Genomic DNA, 13,959 nt, shown 5'->3' with positions numbered 1-13,959 from the left:
TCTTTCTTTCTTTCTTTCTTTCTTTCTTTTTCTTTTCATTCATTCTTTCTTTCTCTTTTTCTTTCTTTCTTCTCTTTCTTCCTTCCTTTCTTTTCTTTCTTCTTTCTTCCTTCTTTCTTCTGTCAGTCCCTTGTTTTTCATTTTTGCATTATCTTGACAGTTTGATGTGTATAAGCAAAATAAACAATTTAAGAATGGGCCGAGAGTTTGGGAGAATTTCTCTCAGAAACTAAACTTGTTTAGAGTAAGAGTTCCTGGTCTCAGTGCAGCTGAGTCAGGGCCTCGTGAGTTTTACATTTAGTTTCTCCAATGTAAAAATGTAAGGTGACTCCTCACCCTGAGGATTTTTGCTCGTGTCCACCCTCAGGATCCAGCCCCCCCCGCAGCCACCCCACCCCCCCGGGCCTGGTCCAGCTGGGGGCTTTCTGTGGAAACTTATTGTGGGAGGTGTCGCCTGGAGCACTTGGCTCCAGCTTCAGAGTCAGCGAGCGAGCGGGAAGAACAGGAGCTATAACTCGGGAGCAGATGCCATTGGCTACATAAAGAGGCAGCCTAGTGGGCAAGTGCCATCCAGCAGTCCCTGCTTACCCCTTCCCTCCACAGCCAAGGCCACTTAACTCTGGCCATGTGTTCTGGGAACGATCCTGTTTTAGATGGGGAGCTGAATTTGATTCCAGTCCTGCTCTGACACTATTATTTATTTATAGTTGTAATCATTAACCATTTGTTGCACTCTTGCCATGTGTCAGCTGTTCTACAGATACTGACATTTAAAACTCCGGGAAAAGAAAGCAAGGAAGCTCTGGGAGCCCTACAAGGGCAGAACTACTAAAGTCACGTAGAACATGACAAAACTGAGGTTGAGGAGATTCAGGGACTCAGTCCCAGAGCCAGGTTCCCTCCAGCTCCAAGTCTGCATTTTGTCTTTCTTGATTTTTTTTAACTGTAAAATATGTCTCAAAATAGTATATATACACATATAAATGATTTAATGCATTACAATATATTTTTATATACAAATAATATGTTTATATTACATAGTTTATTTATTTTTTTAAAGATTTTATTTGTTTGAGAGAGAGCACACAAGCAGGGGGAGCAACAGACTCCCCGCTGAGTGGGGAGCCTGACACGGGGCTCAATCCCAGGACCCCAGGTTCACGACTTGAACCAAAGGCTGACACCTAACCCACTGAGCAACCCAGGCACTTCTGTTGGCTACAGAGTTTAGTGATATATTTGCAGCTTGTTTTTTGCTTTCTTTATGGAATCTTTTAATAAAAACAAATTCTTAGTTTTAATGGAATAGAATTTAGCAATATTTTCTTTTATGATTTGCCCTTTTCCATAGCATGTTTAAAAACTCATTTCCTATTCCAAAGTCATAAAGATGGTTTCCTATATTGTTTTCTAGTTGGGCCTTTCATGTTTATATCTTTAAACAAGCTAGAGGTCTTTTGTATGGGTTTTTCTGGGTGTTTTTGTTTTTGTTTTTGTTTTGAGCGTGATGTAAGGTATACTAATTTACAGACTTTGTGTGTGTGTGTGTGTGTGGTCTCTAAACTCACACAGGAACTACACAAACCAGGCTTACTTCTTTCATTTAAATTTTACAAGATTTTATTCAGTATTTACTGTGGGTCTATCTAGAAGTAGGTCCCGTATAGGAAAAAAAAAAAGGAAATTACGGGTTATGAAAGTTTTGAATCATTAATTAGGAATTTACTGTTAAGGAGAACACCACATATTTTTTAGCTTCCTGATTGTTTTCACACGTGTATATATATATATATATATATGGTTTATATAGGTTCTGTGGGCCACTGGGGATTCCCAAACTCACCTCCTTTGAAATGAGTCATAATCACTTCTTGGCCTTTTGGCTAAGATCAAGTGTGAAATGAGTCTGGTAAGTACTGATGTGATGTGGTGAACCTTGGGTTCTTGTTCACATTCTATTTTGTTACTTATCTTTCTCCACAGAGATATGCTATGGTCCAGAAGTTTTTCTTAATATCCTACAATGATCCTCTATTTTTCCATAAGTAGAAAGAGGTGTTTCTGAACAACTAAATGCTTCATGTGGCTAGATGCTTCCAAACCTAGGGATAAGCATGGTTAAGATCAACTGGGCCATGTTTTGGTCATTAGGTCCAAACAATTGGCTTACCATAAACCTACCATTGCCACTCTAGATAAACCACTCAAAGCTGATAGTCCATTATGTTTGAATTTGTAGAAGGGAGGTAGTTAGGGGAGATCTTTATCATCCAATATGAAAAATTCCTTTTATTGTAAAGTCACTATAGTAAGGGTTTCAGCTCAGGCTTCTGGAAGGCCTTTGCAGCCGGACTCCTCATGCAAAAGAAATGACACTTACAAAGGGGAAGAAAACATCTCCAATAGTACAGAAAGCTATAAAATGAAAAACAAATTTCTCTTTCCCTCTTTCCTACCTTGACCTACTCCCTAGAGCTAATCATTATCCATAATATCTTATGTGTCCTTTCAGAAATTATTTTTAAGCATATGTAAGGAAAAAATATTTCTATTTCCTCTTTTATAACACAAATGGACACATCCATGTAACCACCACTCAAAATGAGATATTAACATTTCCATCCCCTAGAAGGTTTCCTCATGCCCCTTTCCAGTCAGTTCCCATTGTCCCTACTTCCTGCCCTCCCAAAGACAACCATGTTGAAACTTGCTTTTTTGACTGAATCTGTTTTGGATGTGATTTGGTATCAGTGCTTAGAGCTTTACCTCGTTCCTTTAAATAATTGTATAGTATGCATAATATGGATGCATCAGAGTTCCTTATAGATGGACATTAGGAATGTTACCATTAAAAAAAGTACAAACAATATCAACGCAATGCATTAAATTCCAAGTGACAGCAAGACAGTCTCTCAGCATGAAGTCCCAGCATCCTCTGTCTCAATAGGGACCTCTGGTCTTACCCTTCCTTGGGTTTTGTTTGCAACCTTTGCTCCATCCAGTTAAATACCAAGTCCACTTTACCTATGTAAAATGATGCTATTATTTAAAATCATCATCCGGAGAAAAAGTCATACTATTAATCCTACCAACAAATACAATATTTCTAAAATCTTGTACCAGGAACTATCCCTCTTCAAAGGAACTCCCTGGACCTCAGTTCTGTACATTATGGGGAGGGATAAGGATCTTTCTTCCTAAGTGGGCAAATAAATATAATTATGGGCATAAATCTGAAGGTTTTTTTTTTTCAAATAACCAACACAAACAAACTGAGGTAGAGGCACTGCTGACCAATAAATTCTTGAAAAATAAAGCCTATTTTGATATTTAATAAAGTATATAGAGCTGAGGAATGGTTGATATTCTCTCCTACTTAAAGAGTAAACACATTCAGGAACATATACAAGAAGAGTGGATGGATATTTGCTTCTGGTAAGAGCCAAAGCAAATAATAAAATTAAGTTATATCAAAATAAAGCCAACGTGATCTTGATAACTAGAGTAGTTGTATGCATGACACTTGGTGTCTATCATGCATAATGTCAGTTGGGAATCCAGAACATTTCTTATCTGGCAATAGATTATTGTGACAAGCTTGGTCAACAGACCCAAGGCCAGGACGCCTGGGTGGCTCAGTCGGTTGGGCGTCTGCCTTCGGCTCAGGTCATGATCCCAGGGTCCTGGGACTGAGCCCCACATTGGGCTCCCTGCTCCGCGGAGAGTCTGTTTCTCCCTCTCCCTCTGCCCCTCTTCCCTGCTTGTGCTCTGTCTGTCTGTCTGTCTCTCAAATACATAAATAAAATCTTTAAAAAACAAACACACACAACAGACCCAAGACCATGTCTCTCTAAAAGTAAAGAAAGCTAAAACAAGCCGCGTAGACCACAGGATCAGAGGAAACATAGCCATCCCCAGTGAGAAGAGACCTTCTCTCGGCTGCCCCTCCACTTACCAGCGTCTGCTCTGCACCCCAATAATATACACTGGAGAAAATGTGCCCAGTTAAATTACTATTATGTGACTATGGCCTCCCAAAAGTGGTAAAATACACATTTAAAGACATGTTGATGCTTTTTATGTGTACAGAGTTATAAACTGTGTCAAGGGCTTCTGAGGACCCTCCTTGGAAGTGTAGAATAGTCACCCCTGAGTCCCATAGATTTATATGCATTCTTTCTAATCTCTGCAGCTGAATCAGTGACCTGCAAGTTAGCCAGGGGTACGGGCATTAGTTCTCCTAGTGTTTTCAGGGGGTGAGCTTCTTTTTTGCAAGCTGGAATTGGACACCTGTGTGTGTGTTTCCCTCTTTCCTTAAATCCCTGCAGTTAGGGCTCCATTAAGGAACTCATTACTATTAAAATTTAAAGTGTGGGGGCACCTGGCTGGCTCAGTAGGTGGAGCACATGACTCTTGGTCTCAGGGTTGTGAGTTCAAGCCCCATGTTGGGTGTACAGATTACTTAAAAATAAAAAAATCTTAAAAATTTTTTTTTAAATTTTGATTAGTCTTGAAGATTTTTGCCTTTTTTCTCACTCAGCACAACCAGTGGGTTTTTCCTTTTTACTTAACTTGAGACGCCAGGGCAAAAACAAAAAGTCAGTTTTTACTAAGGAGCCTTACAGAGTGAAGCAACTTTAATGGCAAATACTTCTGAGAAGTATGATTTGGATTGTTCCTCTTCAAGGGTTTGTGGGATTGTTAAAAATTTTTCACTTGGGTAGAAGTGGAGGAAACATTAGGACTTTCATATTTTCTCCCCATCTCTAGCTTTGATCATTTTCTACAGATTACCAAGTCCGGAGGACATGGTGTCCTATCAGGGGACCAGCAGGGTACATGCCCACTGTGGAGACAAACACTTTAGACTGTCAGAGATGGGGCCATTTAATAATCAAACCATACAACTCTCTCAGGAAGGGTGTCTGGGAAGAAGACTAAGAGGAAGATTTACACACACGAGGTCATTAAAGATGTCTTCACAACTACCACCTGCAGAGGAGGGAGGGCAGCAGGGTTGGGAGAGGTTGACCTGGGCTGCAGGTGGACCAAAGGCCTCTCAGCCAGTCCTACAACAAGAAGCTTCTGGAGCTTCATGGCCTCAGGAGTCAGTCGACCTGGATTCAAATTCTAGCCACACACCTTACTAGTTGGACAAATTCCTAACCACCCTAAGTTTTCTCAGCTGTTCAATGGGCGTAGTGATTCCATGAGTGCCCACCTCACTGGGTTGTTATGAGAATTGATTGACACAATGTATGAACAGTGTATGACACATTCTATGTGCTCAGCAGGAGTTAGCTATTTGCAGTAATCTATTATCGGCATCGTGATCAGCATAAGAGAAAGTTATGCCTCATTATGTAATAGAAGTAGACATAATATGGAAGTGAGAAAGCCAGGGTTTGTTTTTAAATAAATAATCATTTTCTTTTTTCATGGTTAAAAAATTGTGGTAGGAGAGGGAAACAGGAAGATGCTGGTCAAGGGGTACCGAATTTCAGTTCTGGAAGATGAATAAACTCTGGAGATCTAATGTACAGCAATATGACTATGGTTAATAAGACTGTTTTATATACTTGAGATTTGCTAAGAAGGTAGATCATAAGTATTCTCACCACAAGAAGAAAATGGTAACTATGGGAGGAGAGAGACATGTTAAGTAGCTTAATTGTGGTAAATATTTCACAGTGTATGTGTATATCAAATTGTACCCCCTAAATATGTACAATTTTGAATTGTCAGCTATACCTCACTAAAGCTGGAAAAAAATGACAGTTTTTTTAATGGTCAAAATAATACACATTCATTAAGAAACATTTAACGAAAAAGAAAAGAAGTTTAAAAAATAACTTGTCATTAACTTTTTGGTATTTTTTTTCTTCTATTCCTTATCAACAACTATGTGCATATGTGCGTATATATGTATTTTTTTTTAAAGATTTTATTTATTTATTTGAGAGAGAGAATGAGAGAGAAAGCACATGAGAGGGGGGAAGGTCAGAGGGAGAGGCAGACTCCCTGCTGAGCAGGGAGCCCGATGCGGGACTCAATCCCAGGCCTCCAGGATCATGACCTGAGCCGAAGGCAGTCGCTTAACCAACTGAGCCACCCAGGCGCCCTATATGTGTGTATTTTTGAGCAGCTTTCAAATTACTATGATTAGCTATAGTCATCATGCTGCACATTACATCCCCAGGACTAATTTATTTTATAACTAGAAGTTTATACCTTTTGCCCACCTTTGCCCATATATGATTATTTATTTTCTTTTTTTAAAGATTTTAATCATTTATGTGAGAGAGAGAGAGAGAGAGAGCATGAGTGAGGGTGTGTGGAGGAGGAGCAGAGGGAGAGGGAGAAGCAGGCTCCCCACTGAGCAGGGAGCCCAACACAGGGTTCTATCCCAGGACTCTGAAATCATGACTTGAGCCGAAGGCGGACTCCCAGCCGACTGAGCCACCCAGGTGCCCCCCATATGTGTTTTCTTAAGTAAACTTTTTACTTTAAAATATTTTTTTGATTTACAGAAAAGTTACAAGGGTAATACAGAGAGTTCCCATATAGCTCACACCCAGTTTTTCCTGTTACCTTACATTGCTGTGGTACATTGTGGTACATAAATGTATCATTTATCACAACTAATGAGCCAACATTGATACATTATTTTTTATAAGTAAGCTCTATACCCTATGTGGATCTTGAATTCACAACCCCAAGATCAAGAGTCTTGTGTTCTACCAACTGAGCCAGCCAGGCGCCCCGATACCTGACTCTTAAACTGAAGTCCATAGTGAATTTACATTTCTCAGTTTTTATGTATGTCCCACTTCTCTTCTAGGATTTCTTCCAGGACACCACATGACATGTAGTGATCATATCTTGTTAGGCTACTCTAGAACATAAGAGTTTCTCAGACTTTTCTTGCTTTTGGTGAACTTGACAGTGTTGAGGAGTCCTGGCTAAGTATTTTGTAGAATATCTTTCATTTGGCACATATCTTATGTTTTCCTCATGATTAGACTGGGGTTATGGGTTTGGGGGAGGAAAACCACAGAAGTAAAGTACCATTTTATCACACTATATCAATGGTACTATCAACATGACATCACTGTGGATGTTGACCTTCAGCACCTAGTTGAGGCATTATTTGTAAAGTTTTCTTTTTTTTTTCTGCCCTTTCATTCTGTATCCTTTGGAAGAAAGCCACTATGCACAGCCTATACTTTAGGGGTAGGAAGTTATGGTCCAACTCCTTAATGAAAGAACATCTACGTATATTGTTTGAAATTCTTCTGTATAGATTTGTCTTTTTTCTACTTATTTATTTGGTCAATAATTTATTGATATCAGCGGCGCCTGGGTGGCTCAGTCGTTAAGCCTCTGCCTTCAACTCAGGTCAGGATCCCAGGGTCCTGGGATTGAGCCCTACATCGGGCTCCCTGCTCAGCGCGAAGCCTGCTTCTCCCTCTCCCACACCCCTGCTTGTGTTCCCTCTTTTGCTGTGCCTCTCTCTGTCAAGTAAATAAATAAAATCTTTTAAAAAAATAATTTATTGATATCAGTAGTAAGCTCTCATGGGTATTTATTTTATACCTTGAGTTATAATCCAGTATTATGCTATTTTGTTGTTGACATCATTCCAGTTTTGGCTATTGGGAGTTCCTTCAGTTGGCTCCTGTGCCATGGACATATCCTTGTAGGTTTTTCTTTGAGCACTTCCTTACTCTCCGGCACTAGAAGATGCTCCATATTTATGTTGTATTCCCTGCCCCAGCCATTTCTCCAAGAGGCCTAGTTTCTTTTTACTGAGGAATGGTATTAGAAACCAAGACCTGGGCACTGGGTGTGCTTCATGTACCTGGGTATTGTTGCTTCTGGGCCCTTTCAGTGGACAGAACTAAGAAATATACATGTATATACTAATAGTTTTTTAGTGGATTCATTAGGATTTTCTACATATAAAATCATATTATCTGCAAATATAGTTTCGCTTCTTCCTTTTCAATCTAGATACTTTTTATTTATTTTTTTTCTTGACTAATGGCATTAGCTAGAACCTCCAGCATAATGTTGAATAGAAGTAGTGAGAGTGGACTGTTGAATCACAGATCTGTACTTCTGAAACAAATAACGCAACATATTTTAAGAAAAAAGAAAAAGAAGAAGGTAACAGGAGAGGAAGAAAAGGAGAGTATGTCAGAGGGGGAGACGAACCATGAGAGATGATGGACTCTGAAAAACAAACTGAGGGTTCTAGAGGGGAGGGGGGTAGGGGGATGGGTTAGCCTGGTGATGGGTATTGAGGAGGGCACGTTCTGCGTGGTGCACTGGGTGTTATGAACAAACAATGAATCATGGAACACTGCACCAAAAACTAATGATGTAATATATGGTGATTAACATAACAATAAAAAAATAAAAAAAAATAAGTAGTGAGAGTGGACATCTTTGTCTTGTTCCTGATCTTAGGGGAAATTATTTAGTGTTTCACCACTAAATAAATGTTCTTTATTAGACTGAGGTAGTTTCCTTTAGTTTGTTGAGTGTTTTTTATAATGAAAGCGTCCTGGATTTTGTCAAATGCTTTTTCTACATCTATTGAGATGATCATGTGGGTCTGGTCCTTTATTCTATTGTTATGGTATATTACATTAATTGATTTTCAGATGTTAAGCCAACCTTGCACTCCTGGGATAAATCCTGTTTGTTCATGGTGTAGAATCCTTTTTACATGTTGCTGAGTTCAGTTTTCAAGTATTTTGTTGAGAATTTTTACATCTATATTCATATGAGATATTGCTCTGTTTTTTTCTTGTAAAGTCTTTGGTTCTGGTGTCAGGGTTAATACAAACCTCGTAGAGTGAGTTGGAAAGTGTTCCTTCCACTTTTATTTTTTGGAAGAGTTTGTGAAGAATTGTTATTCATTCTTCTTTAAAATTTGTTAGCATTCACCTGTGAAGCTATCTGGGCCTGAGTTTTTATTTGTGAGAAGTTTTAAAATTACTAACTCAGTCTCTTGTTATAAGTTTATTTAGATTTTCTATTTCTTCTTCAGTTTCAGTAGTTTGTGTCTTTCTAGGAATTTGTCCATTTCATCTAGATTATCTAATTTGTTGGCATATAGTTTCTCCCAGTATTGCTTGATAATCTTTTTTTTTCTATAATGTTGGTAGTGATGTTCTCTTACTCCTGGTTTTCATATTTTGAGTGAGTTTTTCTCTTTTTTAATTTGGTCAGTTAAGCTAAAATTTTTTCAATCTTGCTGATCGTCAGAGGATAATTTTGCTTTGGTCAACTTTATTGTTTTTATGTGTATACTAATCTGTGCATATACATACAATCATAGTTGTTACTATATTATATCCATCTGTATCTATATTAAGCTAAACACAGGTTCACAATGATATCTCCAACTTCAATCTAGTAGCACATGATTCATTCTAGCCTTTCCCCTTGTTTATCTGTAACTTCACACTCCAAGAGTGATAAATTTGGCTCCCATTATCTGCCACCCATTGACTTATTTGTTTAATCCTAGTATATGTATATGGTGGTTTCAGAATTGTCAACCCATATCGCCATGGGAAATAACTTTACCATTTAGAGTACAGTGCTTATGTACAGGTCTTTTGCTTTAGTCTTCCAATCTCCACTCATTTCCAAAGTCACTTAGGTAAGCATCCACTCTCTTCAGTTAACTTGTATCATACATTTTAATAACAGTTAGATTCTTTTATCATAGTCTACATTCTGCTCTGGGATTTCCCTGACCTTTTTTTTTATTTGCATACATTAAGGTTGACTCCTTGTGCTATAAAGTTCTATGGGTTTGAAAAATGCAAGTCTCATGTAATGTACAGAATAGTTTTACTGCCCTAAAACATAGTTCACCTATTCAACACTCTCCACCCGCCAAACCCCTGGCAACCACTGATATAGTTTCTCTTTCTATAAATTTACCTTTTTTCAGAATGTTATATAAATGGAATAGCCTTTTAAGATAGGCTCTTTTCACTTAGTAATACGCATTTCATTTAACAATATTTTCTATGTTGTTGAATGAATTAACAGCTCATTCCATTTTATTGCCAAGTAGTATTCCATTGTACAGTTTTTTTTTCATACCTTCCATACAGTTCTTTTTCACACTTTCACCTTTTGAGGACTATCTTGGTTACTTCCAGTTTTTGTAGATTATGAATAAATCCACTCTAAACATTAATGTGTGGATTTTTGTGTACCTTTTTTTAAAAAGATTTTATTTATTTATTTGACAGAGAGATTGACAGTGAGAGAGGGAACACAAGCAGGGGGAGTGGGAGAGGGAGAAGCAGGCTTCCCACTGAGCAGGGAGCCCGATGAGGGGCTTGATCCCAGGACGTTGGGATCATGACCTGAGCTGAAGGCAGACGCTTAATGACTGAGCCACCCAGGTGCCCCGATTTTTGTGTACTTTGAAGTTTTCAAATCTGTTTAGTAAATGCCTAGGACTATGATTGCTGGATTGAATAATATGACTATATTTAACGTTTTTTAAAGATTTTAATTATTTATTTGAGAGGGAGAGAGAGAGCTAGAGCGCAAGAACAGGGGGAGGGAGAAGCAGACTCCCCACTGAGCAGGGAGCCAGACACAGGCTCCATCCCAGGACGCTGGGATTATGACCTGAGCCGAAGGCAGACGCTTAACCGACTGAGCCACCCAGGAGCCCCAGACTATATTTAACTTTATAAGAAACTGCCAATCTGTCTTCCAGGGTGGCTCTACCATTTCACATTCCTGCCAGCACTGAATGAGAATTGTTCTACACCATGACAGAGGACTTTTCAGCTAAAATGACTTCAAATCCAAATTTATGGCCCTCTGTTAATCTTGCTCTTTATGCTTTGATGGATTGAAAGCCGTGGGAAACTGCAGGAAAGTAAGGGTGTGCCTGGGAGGGAGATATGGATCCTTTGATTAATTTTATCAATCTCTTGGCCAATGGCTAACCTTATAAACACCAGATGTCCAAGGATATCTCATTCTGCTAAGAGAAAACGGCTATGGTCATGAAGAGGAAAAGTTTTCTCCTCACTAAACTGGTAATCTCAACCTCTCGTGTGAGGTTTCCCCCAGGCCATGTATATTTTGCACCCCTTCCCGATAATCCTGATGGTACCATGCTACAGGGGACTACAGATGATATATTTCTCAAAAAAAAAATTCTTTAGCTATCCTTTGATTTTGTTGTTTATAATAGGAGAAGTATACATTTGGGTTGAACGTCTTGGGATAAGATGGTTCCTTTCTTATTACCTTGGGATTCCAGCTAGAGATGAATCTTAAGATACAGGAGCAAATAAACATGGTGTCAGGAGTACCTGACAGGTACTAGGACAAATTTGGGGAAAGGGGGTCAGCATGATCAGTGATGGGGAGAGACGAAAAGAACAACAACTTACCTGGGGAACAGGGAAGGAGCCCATGGCAAGCATGGGCGATCCCCATGGTGGAGGGCCCCCTTGGCTTGAAATGGGGGGGGTGTAGGAAAGGAGAAAGATGGAGGAAGTCAGTCTAGAAAGTCAGGAGAGGAGAAAAAAGCTGGGGTCTGACCTGAATGGAAGCTGAGAGTGAGAAGCTTGGGGAGAAGAATCCGGGACTTCAGTTAGTTTAGGAGTGATTCTGACCTTAAGTTTTGACAACAGCTAACATGCTAAAGGCCCTTCTAAGCGGCCCACACCTGTCCTAAACACTTTACTTCATTATCTCATTTAAACCTGTGCAGTGAGGGGCGCCTGGGTGGTCCAGTTGGTAAAGCGTTTGCCTTTGGTTCGGGTCATGATCTCAGGGTCCTGGGATTGAGCCCCATGTCGGGCTCCCTGCTCCGCAGGGGAGTCTGCTTCTCCCTCTCTGTCTGCAGCTTCCCCTGCTTGTGCTCTCTCTCACTATCTCTCTGACAAATGAATAAATAAAATCTTTTAAAAATAATAAATAAATAAACAACCAAACCTGTGAGGTGAGCACTATTATTCATATCTTACAGAGAAGAGATGATTGAAGTTTAGAGAATTTAAGATACTTAGAAATAAGTATCTTTAAGACACTTGGCTTAAGTTGAGATTCCAATCTGGGATTTTTTGGTTCCAAGGTACCTTCTTTTTGTCTGTGGGCTCTTAAACACCTTCTGTGCTTCAGCAGTGGGGTATCAAAATGCTCACAGCCTGCCCAGATCGAACCTTCAGGATTCCCCAGGCCTCGTTTCTTCCAGGAGCCCTGCTAGATGCCCCTGGCCAGTCCCCCCTCCCCTGAACCCCTAGAAGCCCTTGTCTCAGAGCTCCCTGGCAAGCACATCTTCCGTTGAGTTTCAGCTTTTGCATTTATTATGCAACTCCTGAACTTTTAAAGATTTTTTATTTATTTATTCATGAAAGACAGAGAGAGAGAGAGAGAGAGAGAAAGAGAGGCAGAGGAAGAAGCAGGCTCCCAAGGAGCAGGGAGCCCGATGCAGGACTCGATCCCAGGACCCCGGGATCATGACCTAAGCCGAAGGCAGATGCTTAACCATCTGAGCCACCCAGGTGCCCCAACAACTCCTGAACTTTTAAACAATCTGCTTTTTCATTTTTTTTCTAATCTTTTTTATTTTCAAATAGACTTTATTTATTTAAAGTATGCTCAATGTCCAGCATTGAGCCCAACTCCGGGCTTGAAGTCACGACCCAAGCTGGGGTCCTGGGGCGCCTGGGTGGCTCAGTGGGTTAAGCATCTGCCTTGGGCTCAGGTCATGATCTCGGGTTCCAGGGATTGAGCCCCGCAACGGGATCCCTGCTTAGTGGGGAGTCGGCTTCTCCCTCTGCCCTTTCCCCACCCCCTTGTTCTTTCTCTCTCTCTCTGATAAATAAATTAAAGCTTAAAAAAAAAAAAAAGACCTAAGCTGAGACCAAAAGTCAGATGCTTCACCGACTGAGCCACCCAGGTGCTCCTAGACTTTATTTTTTAGAACAGTTTTGGATTCACAGAAACATGGTAAAGACAGTACAGAGTTCCTGCCTAGTCCCCACACTTCATTTCCCCTTTTATTACCTGTTAGTGTGGTGCATCTCCCTCTTGACTATTTTCTATGCACTTACATACACATCAACATACTTCCAGAAACATGTTTGGTGTGTCTCAGCCTCCTCCTCACAGCTTAGCCTGGTACTCTGCTGAGAGAAACCATCACAACACAGGCCAAGTATTGTGGAGCCTGGCCAAGGTGAAATCCTTGCTCTTCCTCCAGAACAGGGATTTGGGGTGACATGCTGAGGTTTCGAAGCAGGATGTGTCAGTATCTTCCTTCCTTCCATGTGGAAACCTGAAACTCTCCCAAGAGTGAGCTCTGATGAAAAACAAAGACAGAGATGCTGGAATCTGTTCTCTGTGAATCACCAGCAGTGCCCATTTTTGTGATCATCTCTAATTCAGGGCAACTGGTTTGGAGAAGTTATCTGATGAACAAGCTGGTTTTGTCTGAGCCCAGGAACAAACTGATGCCAAAGCTCCATTCAATAAACATTTATCGAGCACCCATCAGGTGGCTCTGGGGAGAATCCCCACAACTATCAGAACTCTCCCCTAAATCTGTAAAGCACAGTGTCCCTGAGCAGGGAAGATGGGAGGCAGGGGCACCAGCTTCGGGAGAAGAATGTTAGGTTCTCTTTGGGACAAGTTGAATCTGAGTGGGTTATCTAGGTGCAGGTGTCCACAGGTCCCTGGGAATAAAGATCTAGCACTTAGAGAGAGAGGACACAATTTGGTATTTGTACAGTGAGCAGAAAGAATCTCATTGTAGAGATCCAGATGGAGCATGTGGGTGCCTGACCTTCAACTCATCACGTACTTTTTCTCAGGTAATTCATGGCATTTGCTATCTGCTGCCTAGGTCGTTTTTATAAAACGTCTTAGAATTTAGATAATGATGAAGCACTTCCATAG

Source organism: Callorhinus ursinus, unplaced genomic scaffold, assembly GCF_003265705.2.
Source record: "Callorhinus ursinus isolate GAN/ISIS: 27379988/994484 unplaced genomic scaffold, GSC_fseal_2.0 scaffold1, whole genome shotgun sequence".
Taxonomy (NCBI): domain Eukaryota; kingdom Metazoa; phylum Chordata; class Mammalia; order Carnivora; family Otariidae; genus Callorhinus; species Callorhinus ursinus.
This window is presented reverse-complemented; position numbering follows the sequence as displayed.